Source organism: Mastigoproctus giganteus, chromosome 2 (genome assembly GCF_048544385.1).
Source record: "Mastigoproctus giganteus isolate SK-2022 chromosome 2, ASM4854438v1, whole genome shotgun sequence".
Classification (NCBI taxonomy): Eukaryota; Metazoa; Arthropoda; class Arachnida; order Uropygi; family Thelyphonidae; genus Mastigoproctus; species Mastigoproctus giganteus.
The window spans coordinates 12,449,629-12,462,144 of record NC_143576.1 but is presented as its reverse complement, the minus strand read 5'-3'; positions in this window follow the sequence as shown (position 1 = coordinate 12,462,144).

Below are 12,516 nucleotides of genomic sequence, written 5' to 3'. Positions count from 1 at the left end.
GAAGAAATAATCAGAGGTTACTAGGCTTTTCATACAAACTAAGGAATATTGTTCAAGGCTTAGCCCTAAATTGATGTTGGATGAACTAATACCACTTGTGGCAGAGAAGGAAAAAACATGATGCATATAAATTATCAGCTGATACAGAAGCCCAATAGTAGATATAAATTATCCTACAATCATGTCACAAAGGAGGTTAGACAAGCCAAGGCAGATTACATAAGTCTCTGGCAAAGAATGCCAAGAAAAACAGCAAATACTTTTTTTACTTGTGTCAACAGTAGAAGGGGTTGAATCACGTTAGTCCACTTTGATAACAATGGTTTAATGGTTGATGATCCTGTTCAGGTTACAGACAAACAGAAGGTATTTTGCATCTACATTCCTACATGAGGAATTATTTAGGGAGGGGATGCAGAAGCTTATCGTACTCTAAAGGGAGCTGAGTGATTTTGTGATTACACAAAATCATTCCGTTTCCTGAGAGGAAAGTGAAAGAACTAAATGTAAAAAAGGCACCTGTGGTGGATGGGATCTATCCAATTACTTAAAGCAACAAAAGAGGTAAACAAACCCTCAGCCATAATTATGAGAACTTCTTTGGGTTCAAGGGAGGGTCTCCGTTGACTGGAGTTGTACAGATGTATCCCCAATTCACAAAGTGGGATGAATGGGTAACATGAGTAATTGTGCAGTGTAGATAGGCTACCAGAGTAGGTCATTGGGTATTGTCAATGATATACAGGAATTTTGCTAATAGGGAAAAGGCAATGATTATCTCTTTGTATAAGGCAATGGTAAGACCATGCCTTGAGTACTATGTACAGGTCTGGAGGCCTCATTTTAGGAAGGACGTAGAGTTGCTGGTGTGTATACAGAAAAGGGGAATAAAGGGTTGGTCTTACCAAGAAAGGCTTAACTTCTGCAAATTGCAGCATCTGATTGACTAGGCACCTCCGAACTGATCTGATTAAGGCCTTGAATGGGTTGAGCAGGCTCAATTCTGATGGGATTCTTCCTCTTGCTCAGATTACGAACGTGAGTGGACATAAATTGAAATTGAGGAAAGACAGTTATAGAATAGATGTGCAGAAATTTGCCTTTAACCAGCGGAACAAACTTCCATCTGTCGTTGTGGAAGTTGATATCTTAAATTCAAAGAGGAACTGGACAAACTTTTAGAACGAATGTGTGGTTTTTTTTTTTTTTTTTTTTTTTGCTGATGTTCAAAAGATTGCTTTCTTGCACCACATGCCTCTACTACTACTACAGACCTCGTAGCTTAACTTCTCCAGGGAAAATAATGGAGTTAAAGTAGTAATGGCTATGTTGACAAGAGTGCAGTTATACTTCTGTTATAACATGGATTTGTTGTGATAATGTGATGCAGTATCACAAAACACAGTAGTACAAAAAGTACACAAATATGATTGGATACTCTGATGCAGTAACAAAGGAACTTGATGCAAAAATAACTGATATTATGTACTTGGATTTCAGAAAAGCTTTTGATACTGTTGCAAATAAAACTGCTGTAAAAATTTTGAGCAGTTTGGCATTAATGGAAGTTATGGCATTATGGATAAAGGGATGTTTGAGTGCGAGAAGACTGTGGATATATATTAATGGACACTGCTCTTCATGGCGTTCCTTCCAGGTTTTTGTTATGGGCCAGTTTTTTTATTTATTAATGATATTGATGGAGTATATCAGGCTTAACTTCTAAGTCTGCAGGTCTTACAAAGGTTTAAATTGTGTTTAATGAAAGTAATCAAGGTGTGCTACTGCAATAAGATCTTGGAAAATTCGACAGTTGGGTTGAGAAATTGAAATTTAATATTTGCAAATGCAAGGACTTCATATGGGTATCAGTTACAATACCCATATGAAGTCCTTGTTTATAGGTATCAGATATGCAGATTAATGCCCCATCTGTGTTGTTACCTACACTCATATAAGAAAGGCTTCAGTTCTGCAATTTACATCTGGAGACCTGTGATTTGATCAGATTGGATCAAATCTGATTGATTTGAATTAAGGCTTTCAATGGATTAATCAAGCTGATGAGTCTTCCTTGTGCACAGACTATGCATTTGTGGGGCATAAATTGAAATTGAGCTGATGGTTGCTAAATAGATATTCAGAGATTTTGGCCAGTGGGTGGATGATTTGTTGAACAAATTTCCATCTGTTGTTGTATAAGTGGATAGTTTGAATGAATTCAGAGGAAAAACTAGACAGGCTGTGTGAGTAGTGTGTTTTTTTTTTTTTTTTTAGTTGATGGATAAGCTTGCTTTCTTTGCACCATTTGCACTACTAATACTAATAATTTTCTTCTTTTATTAAATTCATTCTGAAGCAATGACAGCCAATGATTTTTGCTTATTTTTCATTGAAATTGACCCACCTAAAAAGAGTGGTTGGATTTATCATAATTTTCATGCATACAGTAAGGTCAGCAGTACAGTATAATGTCCAGTAACATCCGTTTACACTCTGACATGGAAGTCTGAAGGTTCCAAAAAACATGTAAATATTATCAGGCAAACAAAACAGCGAATAAATGCCAGTGTCTGGGTGTGTAATTCCTTTAACTTGCATAAGGCAGTGTTATATATAGCTGACAGACTTTTAAAGGGTCAGATCACTGATTGGTCAGTGGAGAAATCTCCATTCATGTGGGTTGTAGTGTCTGAACAATTGGATGCTGTTAGCAATAGTAGATACAGGGAAATACTCAGACATGTTTCCAGGAATTGTGGCATCAAAAAAATCTCAGAACGGTTCCACTAACTAGCAACAGAAAACATATCATTTGTGATTCATCAGATTTACAGCATAATGCCATTTCTGTACCTATGTTAGGGAACATGATTATCATACTCCTGCAATAATTGGGGCCGTATTCTTGCTTTCTATTGCCTCTGATGCCATCCCATAAGCATATAACAATAGTTAATCCTGCCAACACCAGGATTAGCTTACTTGTCCAACATCCAGAATTGTGGTATGGAAGCCATCAGTTATAATAGCCATTCACCTTTGGTTGTTATTGTTGACAGCAAATCATTATGTTGAAATCATTCTAAGACTAGTGCTGCACTTTATATGCTTCATCCTAAATTCTGTTTTTGCAGCAGAACCATACTTGCTCATATTTGACTCGTGCCTATGTGACGTGGACATGCTCTTTTGTCCACATGTTCAATGGATCTCTCATCCATATGAACACATTAAGATATGATGGAATATTCATTGACCTCTGTCTCTCAGCTCTACCAGTGTTAGCCTAACTTACAACACAAGTACATGAAGCATGATGCTATTTGTCCAGGTAACATTCACCACCTCTGACTTCCCTACCACTTGTGTTGTTATTTGTAGCCTACCTCATATTGATATGCACTGCATTTTTGTAGGTACTGTTAAAATGATATACAAACTTAATTTCTTCTTTACATCGATAGTTGTCATTCAGTGTAATTTAAACTGAGAGTTCACTCTTTAGATGGAGCAGTTTCTCTGATGGGGCAGTGTTTTTCAGTAATTCTCAGGGCATAAGATTAATCTATCATTAGAATGTGACAAAAGAAGCTGAGAATAAGAATCAACTTGATTTTTAGAAGTTATAACTTCTGGATCATAATTAGACTAACTTTAGCAGGAATTAAATGTATAAATTATAATCAACTCTACCATGAAACAGCAGTCTGATCCCTTTATCTCTCAGAAGCCTGTTATTAACAGCACACAATTTAAATAGCTAAGTTCATTGTTAAATTAACTTAGTGGCCTGTAAATAGTAGTTAGATTATTCTCCAAATAATTATAATACTATCAGATATGCTATTCGAGATTTGCCAGTTTTTCATTTTATATAATAGTTTTGCTGTAATTTATTAGTAATTTGTTATATAGTTCTATTTTTGATCTAAAATTTCATAAATTCTATAACCTACTCTGCTCCTAAATGGTATGCATCCATTTGCATGGTTCTTAAAAAAAAAAAAAAAAAAAAAAAAAAGTAGCTATTTTATTATTGAAAATATTAATTGTCAGATGTCAAATAGTTAAGCTTTTCATAGCTTGGGTGAAGTAAGATGAATGAGAAAATTCAATATCATTATTTATAGAATTTGGGGGAAAGATATAAAGGAGGATTTTGATTTTATTACTAGATTAAAAAAAAAAATTAAAAAGTGGTTTTTGTCAGACACTATATGGGCATCCTAAGACCTAAAGGGTATTAAAGTACAAAAGAAACCTGCTGTTTGAATATGATGCAAAAATAACATGAACTATAAAGTTCTGAATATCTATCTCCCTTAGATATCATTATGAAAGCTGGTATCTGTTTTAAAAAAAAAAACAAAAGTGACTCCTCTTCCTTTCATTTCAGATCTACCAACAGTACGATTTTTTTATAACCTTGGATGTGATGTAAGTGTTATGTTTATTTTCATTAGTCTTTATTTACTTATTCCAAAAGTAAATATGCAGTGAATTTCAAAAAGCCAAGAAAAATTTGAAACTTAATCATGTTGTGAAAATTCAAGTGTATAATGTGCATTAAATTATCTCTATTTTAACATTTTGAGATTCATGAAAATGCTTGATTTTTAAAATTGCTTTTCTGCTATAAGCTATTAAATGTATGTGTTACGTTTCTTGATCTCAACATTTCACTGTTTTAGTTCCTTTTTTGAGTCTCTGGAACCCTCACTTTTCCTTTCATGGAAAGGGAGGGAAAACGGCTTAGTATTTCATATCTTATAAGAAATTAAGATAAATTTTTATCAGATTTTGGTTTTCATAGAATGAAAACCAAAATCTGATAAAAGTGAAATTTTGTGGTGTTTACTGTTGCCATTTTATCAATAAAAGGGGTAACAATTTGGTATGCTAGTTGAATGGGAGGGGAGAGAAATGGATGAAGAGTTGTACTGACTGCTGACCGGATTAAATGGGTGGGTAAAGTGCCTGCCTGGCAACCCGAAGGTTGTGAGTTTGAATCCTGCCTCGGGCTTGGATCAGAGTAGAAAATGCAATAACTTTGGGAGGTGCATTATGGCCATAGAAGCCGATGTGCCAACAACTAATAAAAAAAAAAAAAAAGTTGTACTGACTCTTTGTGCTTTATCACATAGAAAATGTACCAAAAATATAAGATTTAATGTGATCATTTGGAATTGTCCAGGGCAATATCACTGTGGACTGCAGCATTTTTCCTCCAACTTCAGTTGGAATAATGCTCAGTAAGTATATTATTATGCAGGCTTTCTATACCCAAGCAATTCCATTAGACTGGAACAATATGTAACGTGACTTGATCTCCAGTCTAGTTCAGCCTTGAATCAAGCCAATTAGCGTGCATTCTTTTGGTTTTCAAATGCTTTTGGCTACAGCTATTACATGTAAATTCATGGCATGCAGCTCTGCCATGAAATGCACAGTTGCATACATTTTCTAGAGTCTGATGGCAAGATGAGGTAACCAACCATCTTAAGGTACACTGGCTCCTCCTGTTGGTCACTATTTTACCCTTGCCTGGTTATTTCTTGGCCTCACTGATTTCATTTCATCAGCATATTGCCAGTTTAACTGGTGCAGTAACACACACACAGACATTCTTTCCATATGACGTTCAACTGCCATTTACCTCTGAAACTTAATTATTTATGTGCTCATTGTTGGACCCACACCCACACTCTAAATGGAATTCTGGATTAAATGAAGGTTGCTTTCAAAAAATTTACGTGTTTCAGAATTACATGCAGATTTTTACAATCAGGAGATTCCAATGGCTTAGTTAGGATAGAATATACACAATTCTCCAACATTAATTGGTTTTGGACATGAAATAAATGTGATTAAAAAATTAACATGATCCTCCCTCCTATGTGTGTAATGACATAAGTAACCTTCTTGGGAATACATTCGATTTTTGTATATGAGACTAATCTTGTGTTACGTGTAAGGCTATAACCAGTTGTTTTCTTAGGCTAAATCCCTTGTTCTGATTTTGTTATTTCCCCAAAAACATCCGAAAGGCTTTCATTTGGATTCAATTCTGGGCTGGAAATAGGGTTTGCCAAACTGTTCTCCATAGACCACTATTGTAATGGCCATGCTTTGTAATGTGAAATGTTTAATTTTGATACATATAAGATCCTTCTACAAAGGCCTGTAACAATGCCAGAACGGCTGACTTGTTCAGAATGTCATGATGGAACTTCGTTTATGCTTTCAAAAATATCAGTAAACCAAGTATAAACTGTGAAAAGAACATCCATACCCATTGTACTACTGCCACCAAATTTGATGCTATATTTGGAATGAAATGAAATTGTTTAGACATAGGCCACACCCAAGTGTGTCAGTATGACATACAGACTGTTGAGCACAACTCATTCATCAGATCCTGAAAACTTGCATTGCTGGGCAGGGCTCAGGACTGTGCTCCACTCAGCAACTAGAATTGCTTGATTCATCTGGGCATTGATAGGGACATTACATCTGCCACATTCTAAGTAAAAGTCGTCTCTAAACAACAGGAAGATGGCTTTAGGTTAAAGCAGCTGTCTGACCATGAGAACCCATTCTGTTAAGAGTTTTTTTTTTTTTTTTTCCTCTCTGATACAGACTTTGTTATTGAAATTGCCAGATGTATACTAAGATTGCAGTTATTGACCAGCCAAAGATTCTTCAAAAGAATCTCTGGCTGGTCAATAACTGCAGTGGTTGATGTGGCTGATGTCTTTAATCATATTCTTCAAAAGAAGAATGGCTTGTGCATATATACATATTAGCAATATTGTATTGAGTTGTGGACATTGCATTTATCTCAGATATCAATTGGTAATTCTTAAACAGGATAGCATTCTTGATATTCTGCACTGGCAGGATATCAAGAAATGAGCCATTACCATGCTTATTTCTTATATCAAATTGAGATGTCATGATGCTGATGATAGTATTGACAACTTGCTTCATATTATTAGTGATGATGATGATAGTGGTCAACACTATCATCACTATCATAGAAAACAGAAGTTGATGGAATAAACAAGGAAGAAGAAAAGTTTGTTCTCTGAACAATAAATGGATACTGACTGCTAATGAAGTTGGGCAATAAATGGATGCTGACTGGTTGCAGTACTTGTTCACACTAGTTTGATAGATTGGAGGAATTAAATATGCAAATTCAGAAGAGTGCCCATGAAAGTATCTATAGAAAAGGCATGCAACATAAACAGAACATTAGCATTAGTAGAGGCATTTGATGCAAGAAAGCAAGCTTATGCAGCATCAGCCAAAAAAAAAAAAAAAAGAAAAAAAAAAAAAACCACTCCCACTTCACCCCTCTGTTCGTTCAAAATACCTGTCCAGCTGAGCCTTAAACTTATTTAGGCTATCAACTTCCACGACAAGGGATGGAAGTCTGTTCCACCAACCAACCACTCGCTGGCTAAAGGCAAATTTCCGCACGTCTATCCTACATCTGTCTTTCCTCAATTTGAATTTATGCCCTCTCAGGTGATTATTCTGAGTGAGAGGAAGAATCCCATCAGCATTGAGCATGCTCATACCATTCAATGCTTTATACACCTCTATCAGATCACCTCGCTGGTGCCTAGTCTCCAGACACTGTAATTTGCAAATCTTAAGCCTTTCTTCGTAAGAGCACCCCTTTGTTCCATTCACTAATCTTGTTGCCCTTCTCTGTACTCGTTCCAGCAGCTCTACATCCTTCTTGAAATGAGGCCTCCAGCCCTGTATACAGTACTCTAGGTGTGGCCTGACCATTGCCTTATACAAGGGAATAATCACCTCCTTATCCCTGCTAGAAAAATTCCTATATATCATCGACAATACACCATGAGCTACTCTTGCAGCCCGTCTGCACTGCTCAGAGAACTTCATATCTGTCTGCACAACCACCCCCAGGTCCCTTTCATTCTCTACCACTGTCAGTGTAGTACCACAGAGTTGATACGTTGCTCTGGGGTTGCTGTTTCCCATGTGTAGTACTTTACATTTGTCAATGTTAAACTTCATTTGCCACCTCTCAGCCCATCTGCTCAACCTTTCCAGATCCTGTTGCAGCAGCATAGTGTCAGTAGTGTCCTTGACAACCCTGCCAACCTTTGTATCGTCTGCAAACTTCGACATTAAGCTTGATATACCATCATCAATATCATTTATGAATACAGAAAACAATAATGGACCCAACACTGAGCCCTGAGGGACTCCACTAATAACATTAGTCCACGACGAGCAGTGTCCATTGATTACCACTCTCTGTCTTCTCCCCCTCAGCCACCCCTTTACCCACAGCAGCAATTTGCCTCCAATGTTACACTGCTCCAATTTGCGCAGCAGTCTTCCATGTGCAACAGTATCAAAAGCCTTTCTAAGATCCAAGTATATAATATCAAAGTTATTCCCTGCATCCAGTTCCTTTGTGACTGCATCATAGTATCCAATCAAATTGGTCAGGCAAGACTTCCCCTTAACAAAACCATGCTGTGTCCGAGCTATAACTGAAGTCTTGTCTAAATGATCCTGCAGTGCTTCTTTAACTAGTGCCTCCATTAATTTTCCTGGAACAGAAGTTAAACTCATAGGTCTATAATTGCTTGTGTCAGCTTTTGATCCTCTTTTGTGAATTGGGGTCACATTTGCACATCTCCAGTCTATGGATACCTCCCCTGAGTCCAAGGAAGCTCTCATAATTATGGCTAAGGGTTTGCTTACTTCCTTTGCTGCCTCCTTTAATATAACTGGATAGATCCCATCCACCCCAGGTGCCTTTCTTGTGTTTATCTTCAACAATTTCTCCTCCACTTTACTCTCAGTTATTACAAGATTCTCTAGCTTACTGCTAGAGTTGAATACACCTTTGGCTTTCCCCTCGCTAAATAACTCCTCATGTGTGAATGTCGATGCAAAATATTCATTTAGTTTGTTAGCTACCTGAGCAGGATCATCAACAGTTGACCCATTGAGATCAAGAGATCATCAACATCAATGAGGCAGTGGAGTGACTTTGTAAGAGATGTCATTAATTAACCTGACTGTCCTCTATTGAATAGTAGTAGTAGTGGAAAACTGTAAGAAAGCAAGCATATATAGCATTAGCAAAAAAAATAAAAATATTTATATAGCATCATTCAAATATATATATAAATGTTTATCCTGTCTGCCTTGGATCTGTTTAAGCTATCAACTTCTACAATGACAGATGAAAGTTTGTTCCAGTAATCAACCACCTGTTGGCGAAAGACAAATTTCCACACTTCTATCCTATAACTGTCTTTCCTCAATTTGAATTTATGCCCTCTCAGGCAAGAAGAAGAATCCCATCAGCATTGAGCATGCCCAAACCATTCAAAGCTTTATATACCTTGCAAGTGCCTAGTCTCCAGACACTAATCTGCAAAACTTAAGGTGCCTCCATAGCCAGGTGGGCAGGAGCAGCAGTGTGTAGCACACTCTTAACTAGACCGGGGTTCGAGCCCGTGACCACCAAATACGGAGGATGCAGAAAGGTCTGGGAATGACCACTGCATATCCCCACAGCAATATGGCCTTAGTTGCCTAAAAACCAAAATAACAGCAGCAGCAAAACTTAAGGCTTTCTTCTTAAGAGCATCCCTTTGTTCCATTCAGTAATCTTGTTGCCCTTCTCTGTACTCATTCCAACAGCTCTACATCCTTCCTTAAATGAGGTCGCCAGACTTGTATACCATACTCAAGGTGTGGCCTGACCATTGCCTTATACAAGGGGATAATCATCTCCTTATCCCTGCTAGAAAAATTCTTGTATATCATTGACAAGACATCATGAGCTACTCTTGCAGATTATCTGCATTGCTCAGAAAATTTAATATCTGCATGCACAATTACCCCCAGATCCTTTTCACTCTCTACCACTGTCAGTGTAGTACCACACAGTTGATACGTTACTCTGGGGTTACTGCTTCCCATATGCTGTAACCCCAGAGTAACGTATCAACTGGGGTTACTGCTTCCCATATGCTGTACTTTACATTTGGATTTACAACTGAAGTTGCCACCTCTCGGCCCATCTGCTCATCTTTTTTAGATCCTGTTGGAGCAGCAGCGTACTGCCATTAGTGTCATTAACAACCCTGCTGACCTTTGTATCATCTGCAAACGTGGACATTAAGCCTGATATACAATCATCAATATCATTAATGAATACACAAAACAACAATGGACTCTACACTGAACCCTTGGGGACTCCAAGCAGAGCAGTGTCCATTGATTACCACTCGCTGTCTTCTCCCACTCAACCATCCCTTTATCCATAGCAGCAATTTGCCTCCAATGACACACTGCTCCAATTTGTACAACAGTATCAAAAGCCTTTCTGAGATAGATCCAAATATGATATCAAAATTATTCTTTGCATCCAGTTCCTTTGTGAGAACATCATAGTATCCAATCAAATTGGTCAGACAAGACTTCCCCTTAACAAACCCTATGCTGTGCCCGAGCTACAACTGAAGTCTTGTCTAGATGATCTGCAATGTTTCTTTAACCAGTGCCTCCATTAATTTCCCTGGAACAGAGGTAAAACTAACAGGTCTGTAATTACCTGTCTCTTCATTTGATCCTCCTTTGTGGATTGGGGTCACATTTGCACATTTCCTGTCAATATGTACCTCCCCTGAGTCAAAGAAAGCTCTCATAATTACGGCTAAGGGTTTGCTTACTTCCTTTGTTACCTCCTTTAATATAACTGGATAGATGCCATCCACCCAGAGTGCCTTTCTTATGTTTATCTTCAACAATTTCTCCTCCACTTTACTCGTGTTATTACAAGATTATCTAACTTACTGCCAGAGTTTAATACACCTCTGACATTCCCCTCCCTGAATAACTCCTCATGTGTGAATGTAGATGCAAAATATTCATTTAGTTTGTTAGCTACCTGAGCAGGATCATCGATATCAAGTGGGCCAATCTGATTTTATCCCCTTCCTTTTAGAGTTTATATAAAGCACTCTTTTTGCTGTTTTTCATTGCATCCTTTGCCAAAGATTTCTCATAATCTGCCTAACCTCCTTTGCGACTTGGTTACAGACCAGCTTATATCTATCATAAGCCTGTGTCATCTTAATTTATATGTACCCCATGCATTTTTCTTCTCTGCCACATGTGTACTTAGTTCATCTGACAACCATATAGGGCCGACCGGCCTATCTGATAACCAACTTAGTTCATCTGACAACCATTTAGGTTGTCAGATGAACCTAAATCTGACACCTCCCAAGGGTTTTTTTGCACTACTCTGCTTCCAACCCGGCTGGTCTGGTCCGACCTTTGGGTTGGGTTGCCTGCCTGGCACCTCAAAGGTTGCGAGTTTGAATGCTGCCTAGGGCTTGAATCAGAGTAGTGCAAAAAACCTTGGGAGGTGTATTATAGCCACATAAGCTGATGTGCCAACAACAAACAAAAAAAAACAACCATTTAGACTTAAATCTTGAACAATATTTCTTAGTTAGTATGAAAAGCCTAGTAGCTTCCAGAATTATTTCTTTGAATGCTTCCCATTTGAATTTGCTGTTGATAACATCATCAGTTGGTCCCACTGTATAGAATTAAATACTATCTCAGACCTCCGTAGTCACCTTTACGAAAGCAAAAACTCTTCCCTTTACTCCTGATGGTAGTTACCTCTTTGAGTAAATCCCACTTCAGCACGCTGATCACTTCCACCTAGTGATTCCTTTATCTGCAGATTCTGAATGCTGGCTGAAGGCAAACGTCTTCATATCTATCCTGCAACCATCCTTCCTCAACTTAAATTTATGCCCCCTAATGTGGGTAGTTAAGGAAAATATATTGTGCAAAAAGGACAGGTGGAATAGGACCACGATATGTCTGCCAGGGGCACAAGTTGGTGACGTAGAGCAGATATCATCTTTTAAGGGCACAAAACGTGATATTGTTGTACAAGTTGGTGCTAATGACATTAGGAGTAGATCTCTGAACTTATTTAACAAGTACAGGTCAACTGAAAAAAAAGTTGAGAGATAAGGTTAAATTTGAAAATTTCTGCAATTCTGCCCAGTCACAATAGGGAGTATATGAAAAGAGCCTTGTCAATCAATTAGGCCCTGGAGATATTATGCGAGGCACATGGGGTAAAATTTTTCTGTGTGGTCTGTGCTTGTTAACAGGAGACTGCTTCCTACAGGAATGGGAACACTTAAATAGAACGGGAGCAAGGATTTGCTGATATTATCGAGACAGTGTTAGGTTGGTCAGAAAACTGCTGGCTTGGATGGATCCACAGATTAATAGATTAACAGTAGCCTAAGGCAGAGGTGGAAGAGATTCTTGCGCTGCTACTGGAATGAGCAGAAGCTTGGAAAGCATGGTGCTGGGGATTTGAAGGACTGCTGGAAATAATCATGGAACAAGTAAATACATCAGCTGTGTTAGAGTAACTAAGAGCGAGAACATGTGCATGCATACTTGCAC